The following is an 11376-nucleotide window of genomic DNA, read 5'->3' as shown; positions in this document are numbered from 1 at the left end:
ACTTTCCTATATGCCCCCTTAGAGACTGCAATCAAGTTACCCCAAATAAATACATTAACCATCCCAATCTGTCCTAGAGGAATGTGTTTTACAGCTCTCACGTCATTCCTGTGTTATGCTTCAGAAATCTTTCCAGCTGATCAACATCCTTCCTGAAATGTGTGTATTTGGTTACGTCTCGTAATCTCTAAATATTTTTCCAGGTCCCTGCATTCCTGGAGACTGTCCCATTCTAGAAGTTCTTGTGCTAGATAGATGACTTTGCACATGACTGTAGCCAGGCACCCACTCAGAGAAGCCCACCTTACCAAGCTCTCCAGATGGAGCTACCATGTCCCATTGTTATTTACTTCTCTGCCGATTCTTCTGTCACACACATTGATTCTCTGTTTTTCTTTTAGTTAATTGATAGAGATATTGAGTAGTTTTATGCCCAAAACAGATTTCTTAGGTGCTCAGTCGGATAACTTACATAAGATGTTGATTCTGTATTAACCATTACTTTTTTAATGTTATATCAGTTGAGTGGGAATTTGTTTGGTAAGGGCAACATTGATTTGTGTAGTGCTATTTTTTATCTTACGCCAGAAAGGACAAAGTCAGCTACCTTACAGAGACCAAAGTATGTAATATCAGTACCAGTTACTTTATCAACCATGTCTGTAAGCTCATCAAGAACAATGTTAAGGTTCTTAGATGAGACATTCCACAATGTCGTGTTGTTTGGTATCAATCGTGCCACCATCTTTTCATACTTCACTGACTGATTCCCAGTTTGCCCAGAACTAACGTGAGGCTAAGCAGCCACATAGCACGCCATCTAGCCTTGTAAACATTCGCCCACACAGGGTTATTTTCTCCTGTGTGCTGGACTTTTGTGGTATTTTGAAGTTTATTAAACAGAAATCAAAATTAAAAATTCAGAGTGGCATACACCTCACCTGGCATCAGCTTTCCTAACCCTAGGACCTTATGTAAATTTGTCACCTAGGCATCTTCTGTAGTGTGTGCTGAGGGCAGTTTGCCTGTTTCTAAGCTACTTTCTGAGATAGGTGGGGTGAAATGCCTTGGGATGAAATGTCCTTCGGGGTGCCATTCTGTTTCTTTGACTCTGAAGTGCTTTAGGTGAGCAGTTTATTTCATCTTTTGATGTTAGTCAGCTGAGGTGCTTGCCAGCCTCAGAAAGTTCCTCATTCCTTTTTTTAATAGTCTTGTTCCCAGAGATGCACAATCATTTGAACTCATATGACCATGTGGGCTCTAAATACTTCTTTATCTAGGCATCCAGCTTTGATTTTTATCCCATAAACTGACTCAGATACAGAGATCTACACACTACTGCTGAGGTAGTTTGGTGTCCAGGCATGACAGTTAATCACTTAGGGACGGAGCCTGCAGCCTTTGACTAAGAGAGGGAAATCATATGGCCCTTCATTTGGGACCATTCAGATGGAGACTGGCTGCAGACTTGTGGTCTGTATTCATTACACACCATGCAGTGCCTGTGTTATGACCAAAAATGACGTATCCTTTCATCTGGATTTGAAGTTCCCTGTGTTAAACAAATCCAGTAGCAATGGATTTAATACATATAAGGGATTTTACTGTTTTCCCAAACTATATAAGAGTATAGGCAGTGTCCTACTGGGTCAGACCAATGGTCTAGCTAACTTAATTATTCTGCTTCTAGCAGTGCCAAGTGGAGATTGTATTTAGGGAGAGCACATGAGCATTTGATTAAAAAAAAAAAAAAAGCAGTATCATGCAAATCAGCATTTCTCTTATTAAATAAATCTGGTTCCTTTTGGGCCACTGTGTGGAGGGAGCTACCAAGACGGTAGCATTCCTCACTGCTGTTGGGATATCTCCTTGCGGTCATGTTGGAAGGCACAGTATAGTCTCTTTTTTTGTGCGGGTCTTCAAGCCATTGATCCTGGAGTCGTGAGACTTTCAGGATTCATTAAATGAACACACTTATATCCTCATGACAGCAGATAAAAGCTGGGGAAAAAAACTGACCCCCGAACAATTTCAGAAATCCAACTGAAAAAAACGACAGCAATGTTAGTGTTTAAAAATGTCTCATTATTTCAATCCTTAACTTTTGGAGCATGAATGCTCAGCTAAGGCAACGTTATGGTCAGTCCCTCTGTGTTTCCACTTTCTGGCTGTAAAATGGGGAGTGTAAAATTTGCCTACTTCATAGAGTATCGTCATCATAAGTACTTTAAAGATTATGAGGTGTTCAGATACTGAGGAATAGACTTTCTCCAATGACCTGATACAGAGATATATAAGATAAAGAGATTTCCAAGAAGTGGCTGGAGCCTCTTCTTAAAGACGAAAGAAATCACTGTCTGAGGGAGGAGGTTGTTAGAGCACTGGGAAAGTGAGCAAAATATAAATTTGCCATACAAGATAAGAATATTGAGAGATCAGAAGGATTAAAAGGAAGCTTTAAGCAGGACTTCTGCACAGATGTGGTTAGAAGGGAATCACATGAGAGCAGGAGAACTCTGCCCAGTGCCAGAAGACCCAACGTTGTTGGGTCGTGTTGTTTTTGATTTCAAGTTCCAGTGCCACTGCTGGCTGTGTGGCTTGGGGTAAGTCTCACTGTGTTTGAGGCATCACCCTCTCCACTGGTGATACAGCCTCAGACCAGTTCTGGGGCCATTGGAGGCTGTAGAGTTCTCCCTGGCCACCAACAGAACAAACAGAAAAGCACCCAGCTGTGCCAGAGGAGCTTCAGACTGGACATCGGGAAACATTTATTTACCATGAGGGTGTTCAAACACCGGGACAGACTGCCTAGAGGTGGTTGATGCTCCACACCCGTCAGTGTTCATTTGGAGAATGCCCTCAGTAATCTGCTTTAACTTCTGGTCAGCCCTGAAGCGGTCAGGCAGCTGGAGTGGATGATCTTTGGAGGTCCCTTCCAACTGAATTATTTTAATTTCAAATGTCTGATTTCTAGTTTATTCAGTCTTCAGTCGCTCCTTGGAGAGCAAGTAGTGCCAGGTATGGTGTGACTTTTGGAACATGGGAACGATGGGGGCTACTCTGAGAGCAAATAACGTGTTTCACCCCAGTCAGCGGGGAGGAATTGTGTGTAGCCTCTGCTGGCCTGGGCAGCATTAGAGCAGGAAACTTGCTGGGAGCTGTGGCAAGGGCATTGCAGGGTGCCTGCACTGTCCAGACATTAACTAGCCCTTTTTCCAGGTGGAGAACTCTCTTTGAATAACTTAAATGTGTCTTTGGCTGGTATGCTTCAAAAGACAGCCCGCGGATATGTAGCACTTGTATGAACCACCTCAGTAAAGATATTTAGGCAACCCTGGCTGTTGCCAGATAATTCAGTAGCTGCCCTGGTGATACGCAGCAATTGGTCTGGATTCCTTTGCCTGTGACACTCTTGCTTCTTTGTTCCTTCCATTCCCATTGTTGCCATCTCATGTTTAATATTTAAGCTCCGCATTCCCTGGGCAGGGCCCATTCTTTTCATCTGTGTTTGCACACTGGCTAAGATGGTGGGGTACTGGTCCATGACCAGGACTACTGGGTACTTTGCTAATGATTATAATGGCAGTAATTAATAATGCTTTGTTCTTTGATCTCTGGGCTTGCCGAGGCAGTCGCTGCTGCAATTGTTCTTTGCCCTAGGGCTAAGTATGTAGCCAGGTTGTTTTTTTGGCTATCTGGTGGTTTGATCTCTGTGCCCCCACCTGTATGCTGACCCTGTCTTCAGACTGGCAGACTGGAGACTCCTAAGATGATTCTGAGGGCAGTTGGCAAGGCTGCCTTTGGATCTGCTCCTTCCATAGGAACTAGCTTGTATTCCCTTGAGTGCTCCACTCTTCTCAGTACTCCACAACAGGGCATCCAAATTTCTCTGCTATGCTGCTGCCCTGTCATGACACAGCAGTGTTTTTTACAGTGATAAATAAATGGATTTTTCATGGGTCACTTTAGCTGTGAAGGCCTTATATCCATACACAGCTTCTGTTGGTTGATTGGAGATTTAAAGAAGAAAAATCAGAAGCAAGAGATCTTTTAAAATATGAATGACTAACCTGAGCATCTCAGGAGAGCCAAGTAAGAAATCTGAGAGGATAAAACAATGGATTCGTGTACTGTGTCATAAATCATACATGTCAGTGTATTGGGTTTGGATGCACAACCAGGAAAAGTTGTATATCAGTCCTGGAAACGTTGACAGAAATGGCATGAGCTCCTTGTGCACACATGAGGGACAGAGAGATATTCCCCAGAACCTGAGCACATTGCTTCTCCGTTTATGCCTTGTTTCCCTAACAGCAGAAGTCATGAAAATAGTAACTGCAATGAGAATGAGTGAGAATGAGATTATTTGCCTTTTTCCCCCTTGTTTCCTTTTCAAAGTCATTCTAAGGCTGGTCCCTCAGCTGTTGAAAAGCCTCTTACCTAACAAACCCGGTAGGTAGCTGACCTGCGTCCTGCTGACACCAACCATGCTGCTGAGGGCTCAGAGGAGTCACTGGGACAAGCCAGCTAAAGACACTGTGGTTATCTGAGGTCCTAAAGAGAGGCTCGACATAGCTGGCCTCTTCTCCCCGGCAAGACCCCTAACACTTTCTCTAGAAGCAGAATGATACCATCATCCTGGGAGATTTCTGCAGCTGTGATACTGTTTAGATTCCCTTACACCACAGTGATGCTGGGAGGCAGACTGTGAGGAGGTAAGAGTCTGAAAAAATGGGAACTGACCCCCCCGGCCCTTATTCCAGGCTCAGTCAGAATCGTTTCCAAGCCACCCAGAACAGCCTATGTACTGCATGGGTCTAATATCTAAAGGGAAAACTAAAACAGTCGCTCTGCGAGGGTTGGACTAAAGCAGCAAAGTTGGAAACTTCATCCCCTCACTGAGGCCACAGGAGGCCAGGGGATGGCCTGGGCAGACAGGATTAGAAACACAAGGGTGTTGGAGAATACAGCAGGAGAGCTAACCCAGCTTTTGGTGACCTGCCTAAACAAACAGCTTCAACAGAGAGCTCAGAAATGTGATATTTGTGCTTGTGTGAGAACCAGCTCAGTGGTATGGTTATTATCATCTGCGGAGTTGGACAGAGCACGGTGGAAAGTCGGGACTGATCTCTTCTAGCGGGAGCATGTGACCTACCTAAAAATGATTGATTATTCCTGAGGATTTGCTGAGTTTTCCAGGTTACTCAACATCACTTCAGCTGCAGCAGTGGAGAGGACAAAAGCGCTATTGCAGCAAACCCATATGTTTGCCTTGGAGTTCCAGAACAGGTCAGATCTGCCACTAAGCTTCCATTTTCTTGTGAGGTCTTTTGAAACATTTGCAAGTACTTTGTCGCATCCAGGTCCCAATTTTGCTTGGGGAAAATGTTTCATGCAATGAAGACAATCAAAGGTTTCCTCTCTGAATTCTCATAGTCCCATCCCCTCCTCTTGGCAAAGCAATCAGTACCTCTAGCGACGGGTTCAGCCTTTTGCTTTGCAGATGAACTGTGGGAAGAGAGCTGAGGCCCAAACATCTCACCCTGCCAGATCCTTCCTGGCTGGACTCCCTTCAGTCTACAAAAGAAGGAAGATCAACATAAAACATCTGAAAAGCAGAACTTGGAACAGTCAATTTCATCTGAATACTAAACTCCAGAGAGTTTCTTTTCCAAGCAAGATGGGGCAGTGCAGGGATGAGCCAGAAATCTTAAGTTCCATTTTATTAGTGTATTAGCAAGAATCATCCATTAGCTCATTCTCATCTTGCTGCTTCACTTAATGGATTTCAGACACACTCTGATGTCTACCCTGAGACTAACTCTGACCCCTTCTGATCCCATGCCTGTCCTCCAGATCCGCTCCTTGCAACTAGGATAAGAGAGAGGTCTTCCTGCTGGCCTGGAAGAACTGAGGTATCCGAGTACATTCAAATGCTAGCGGGGAAATGTCTTAAAAGGTCAGAATAGTCCCCGATGCAGGGTTACACCATCGTATGTGGAGCTGTTCGTTCTTGTGCTATATTGATGTTCCACTCCCATTTTCTTTTGTTTAATGAAGGGTTCGCAGTCCTTCCCTTTTCATAAAGGGACTGCGGTATTTGTTATGAACCCTCGGACTCCCTGCTCAGGGGGCAGTTAATGAGCACGTAGTAAACAAGCAAGAGCCTGTGTAAGCAAGAAACGAAGATAATTCTTTATTCACCTCGACCACAGAGCCCTGAGTCTCAGAAATCTTGGCAACCCCCAAACTCCGAGTTCCTCCCTCCACCGGGATGAGACATTAGCTAGTGTATCAAGCAATTACATAGGGTATTTTTTTCTGCAGAGCTGTGACATCATGCCTGGCAGCTCCCCAAGGCACCAGATCCAATTACCTGAGTCACCAGCAAAGGGAAATTGCCAAGGGGCTGTCACTGAATTCAGCTCTGGTGAATGCAAGAGCAGAAAAAGCCAAGTGAAATGGCTGACAGCAGACAAGGGGGAGGGAGAGGGGAGGGAAGGAGCAGCAGCAGCGGTTCCTCGTCAGAGGGATGGAAGGAGAAATCGGTACGGAAAGGAAAAAGAAATCCAGGGAGAAGCTGCAAAGAAAGAACCATAGGGGAAACTCTGTGAGGGGAATTTCCAAGTATTCCCCGTGTCCCACATAAGAGATGATCAGGGCCACTAGACTGATATAGGTCAAATGCTTTTTGAGGGTTTTTTGGCGTGTAATTTAAAAATTAATCACTGTAGATGGAGCCGATGCCCTTTTCTTTTGCGATCCCATCTGGAACCTCATTTTCTAATTTGCTGCGTTTTCCAGCTTTCTGCTAAAGCTGTTTTCAAGGACTGAGAAACCGACCTCGGTGCTCGCCATTCCCTGCCCTGCGTTGTTTCCCTTTGCAGCTGCAATATCTTCCTTGCCTGGAGGAGTTTGCAAGGAGTACAAGGCTCCTCTGAAGCAGGCACGTGGAGCCTTGTTTTCATAACCGGGCCTCTGGAGGCTCCTGTTAATTACTTCACCAGAATTCTTATATATAGCAGCAAAATGAAATTCCCCCAGCACAGGGCTGAAATATGGGCCTCCGTTGCCTGAGGAGCCAGCACCGAAGTGGTGGCTTTAACTCACAGACAAGCGTACCAGCCGATCCTGATACCAAAACTCAGGCGTGCATAGATGCCGTACACAGGATGCATTTGCAAAACCAGAGATACTCACAGGGAGGATTTCACTTGTGTGTGGCATGAGCAGTTACAGACACAGAAGGAGGTTTTATGTGCTGCGCACAGAAAACAGAAGGAGAGAGAAACACGAGCACATGCAGATACACCGGGTAAGAGGAGTAAGTGGAGCCCATGAAGCACAGAAATACACATTGCGCACGAATGCATGTACAAGTACTGTGCACACACAAAAGCTATTAAGATGTAGATGCAGCCTCATTAATCTGGGCTGTTTTACAAACCTTATTCCCTAGCTTTCATAGGGGATTTAGGTGATAAATGAGGCCATTTTGAAATCTGGCAAAATGCCGCCTTCCTCAGAGCATACTACAGAATAAAATTCTTCTATAATGTGTAAAGCGCAAGGGGGAGGGGGCGCCACCGGGAGGGAACACGTCTGGGCATGTGTCGCATGTAAACTACCAGCTTTAGCTCCGCCGCCCTGCGTTTGTGCAAGTATTCTGCGTGCCTGTGCCGTGGGGGGTACGGATGCACCGCTGGGGCCATCTGAACTGCTTTGTACGTCAGGCAGGAAGGAAAGGGACCTTTGAATGAGGATCTCTTACCTGCCCCCAGCCCCAGGTTGGAAAACTTGAAATGGATGACCTTCAGGGTCTACTACAAAGGTTATGGGTTAAGCAGGAATAAGGGCCTTAATTTATCACGGGTGGGTTGGGGAGTTGTCTAGCAATAAAGATACCCTGTCAGCATCATGACCTTTGCTTTGTTTTTGTGAACTTCTGCTGCCGGTACCCTAGAGGGTTAGCAGAAATGTGAGGTATGAGCAGACACATGGGTACGTGTATTATATTGCTATCGTGTTCATTAACTGTAGAGCCATGTGCTCAAAACATTTACATACAGCTTTTCCTTCCCCTTCCTGCTGTAATTGTCAGGAAGGTGCCACTGACAAAAGGATCTTCCATAAGCAAGTGGCGCTTGATTTCCCAGAGACTTCTCCCAAAACTGGACAGGAGCCCGGTTACCTGTACACCTCTGTAACACCCCATTTGGGTAGGAAACTGCACGTATGTGAGCTGCCTGTGTGCTGGCTGGGCACCAGTGCAGGCGGGCTGGTCAGCTGCCTGCAACCAGCCTGTAACACTGCGGATGTCTGCCCTCCTGCCCCTCCGTGCAGGCACTAATTTGGGTTGCACCAGTTTATCCGGCCATTCCTTTTCATGAAATGTATTACCTGAGATTTTGCCTGAGATTTCATGAATGCTGCAAATTGGACTGCAACTCATCACAGGGTTAAAAAGGTGTCAAGGGAGAGGTGTGTAGGTAGCAGAATCGCCTCAGCTTTCGTTCCTTGGAAGAGCAGTCTGGAAAAGAATATTAATATCTCTCACCAAGCAGAATTTACCTTGCCTAAGACTGCAGTGAGGCAAGAATCAGACCTGAATCAATGCAGTGTTAGACTCTGGTATCTCCCTGCGGAGTAAAAAACCGACAGCTTTATCCCACTGGAAAGGTATCGCCAAGGAATTACGGCGAGGGAGAGGGTTGATTTATTTCTTTAAGATTACTTGCCCCCACCCCAGTTTCTGGTAATCACTTCCATGTCTGAAGTAAGTGACCTGTGTAATACCACAGTGTGCCTTTCCCCAGTTTTCTCCAGGCATGCTATCCAAGCTGGATTTGTGGAGTGCATTTGCAGAACACGGGGGCACACCCAAGCTCGCTTTCCCTGGGTGAATTCAGGTTAATCAGGGCTGCTAGAGAAACGCGATCCATAGGTAGCTGCCCGAACAACCACCCAGTTCCCAGGAATTCACGCTGCCCCTGCAGAAACCCGTCTGGCAGAAACCCGTGAGCGAGGTTACCGGCAGGGCTCCTGCATTTCTGCCACGCAGGAACGTGCTCGCCTGCAGCTGCAGTCCCAGGGACAGGAGGCCCTGCAAGCAGCCCGGCTGCAGCAGCACAGAGCTCACCTCACAAGGATTTGCTGTGCCTGTTTTGTCACATTTCGGGGTGGTTTTGTTGCACATTAGGTGGTGTTCAGCACACGTCTCCCCATTTGAATTCCGCGTCCCCAGCATAATGGCAGCTGGATCGCGAATAGGTCCTTGAGGTGTCGCTACTGCAACAATAATGCCAATAATGATAATAACAGCAAAGGGGAGATCACAAGTGCAGCTCAAAGTACGTGCTTCTAGCCTCCACATGGATCAATACTCTGACCTTCAAAGTCAAGGCATATTTATCTACTGAAGATCTTTTAAATACTGATTTGGAATTTTAATGTATTTTCATACTGCCCCTCTGCAGCTTGAGCAATTAGGTTTGTGGCACCAGGGTATCCGCCTGGTTTGGCAAGTAGAGGGATTCAAAACAGCCTCTGTAAGAGGCCTTGGGAAGCTTCTCACTATTTCTAAAATGGCTGCTCTGTAGCATACATATCACGGAAGGGACAAACAGTGCTAGGTGGCTAGAGAGGTGTCTGCAGCGGCCTGCGTGATTAACAGAGGTGTGAGTGGCTGTGCAGCCAGCAGAAGGAAAGGCTCAGCCCGCACAGGACCCTGCTGGTCCCAGAGCGCTGTGCCATCCCCAGACCGAGCCTGCTGAAGCCCCAGCGCCCGGCTGTGCATCCTCAGGAGGCCATCCCTCTTCATCCCTGCCCACCCCAGGTGCCGGCCCTGTTGGTGGAGCTCCCCCAAGCAGAGCAAAGCCTGGGGCGCAGAGCGCTGCAAATGTGACGGCGTGGCACGAGCTGTCTCCTTGGGGTGCCTGCTCTGCACGCTGGGCTCAATCCTCTGTGTGCTCCTTCATCTCAAGCAGCTTTGGAGGCTCGTATCTTACATTTTGGAGATCGGCACTGTGGTCCCGAGGGGAACACAAAATGGCTGTCGTGGGTATTTGCATATATCCCTATTTATACACAGTGTGTTAGGCACCGATACAGTGCAGCGCAACCTGTACGTGCACAGACGGAGCCAGCTCTATGGTGCAGCGCACACAGCACGGCTGTGTGTGCAGGGACAGGGAGGGAGCAGGGCACGGGGAAAAATTTCCTTCCTGCCACACAAAGCCTGTCCCCCTTCCTCCTCCCCCCCTGTCCTCCCCGCTTCCCTCATATTTTGGTTTCTCCACATCTGTGCAGAATTTCAGGCACTTGGGGCTCCCAGGAGATAGCGTCATTTTTTGTGTTAAAGATGCTTATTGAATTTGACAAACGATGATTTATGACAGGGCAACCCGCACGGGGCGCAGTGAGGAATCTCAGCTCCTCGTCACGGCCCGGGAATCTGTTTCGTTCCCGTCTCAGCTCCTCGCCCGCCTCTCGTTGGAGCTCTGAGCAGATCAGACGCGACAGATGCTGGGGATGCATTGCTTTGCTGAGAGGGAGAGGCAGAAACAAAGAGAGCAGGGCGAGGGGCTGATCTCCCGGTGTCTCTCCCTGTAACCCACGACCACACCTCCAACACCTAGCGGGACACTCACAATAATAAATTAGCTGTAACTGGCTCGGAAGCCTGGCTCTGAATCCAGCTTCACTGAATTTTCTGCACAGTCATGACAGTCTGAATTCAGGTTTCAGGCCTCGTTTGCTGACCTCTGGGCCAGCTAGGGCTGGATCTTCTGGATGCGATTTATCCAGCTCTGCGGCAGCCCCTCCTTGCTACTGTCTCTGGCTAGTCCACTTCCATGGTGCAAAGACACCTGAGAGTTTTTGCACACATCCTGCTGGATCCAGCAGGGCCCATTAAGCCCAGCTTAGCACCGACGTGGCCAGACCTGGTGGGGCTCCTTTGGAGCCAAGCAGGTGTCTTCCCCCTGTGCTGTGAGTGCTGTGAGGCTCTCTTAGCCCCAGCACTATCGAGGTGCACGAAAGGCAGCTCACGTCTGGCACGGCGCCCAAGCTAATAAACCTTCCCAAACCCAGAGTGCTGGGACGCGCGATGTGGAGACACTCGAGTGGTCCTGTTGGGAAGCAGCCCGGGTCCAGCAGGGCTGATGCTGCGCCAGAGCTAATAATCCTTGCTGGACTCGGGCTGGGCTCGTGCAGAACGGCTGGGCGTCCCTGCATCGCGTTCCCCGTGCATCCCGCGGGCCCCACGTTAACAGGGCTTTCCGCTCCCCGAGGTCTATCCCAGCCCCCTTCTCTTGGGTCACGGAGACTTGACAGCAGCATCTCTGGGAGAGAGGACGCATGCACCAATCCTCCCAG

This window comes from Anser brachyrhynchus (assembly GCF_964034855.1).
Source record: "Anser brachyrhynchus genome assembly, chromosome: 5".
In the NCBI taxonomy this organism is placed as follows: Eukaryota; Metazoa; Chordata; class Aves; order Anseriformes; family Anatidae; genus Anser; species Anser brachyrhynchus.
This window is presented reverse-complemented; position numbering follows the sequence as displayed.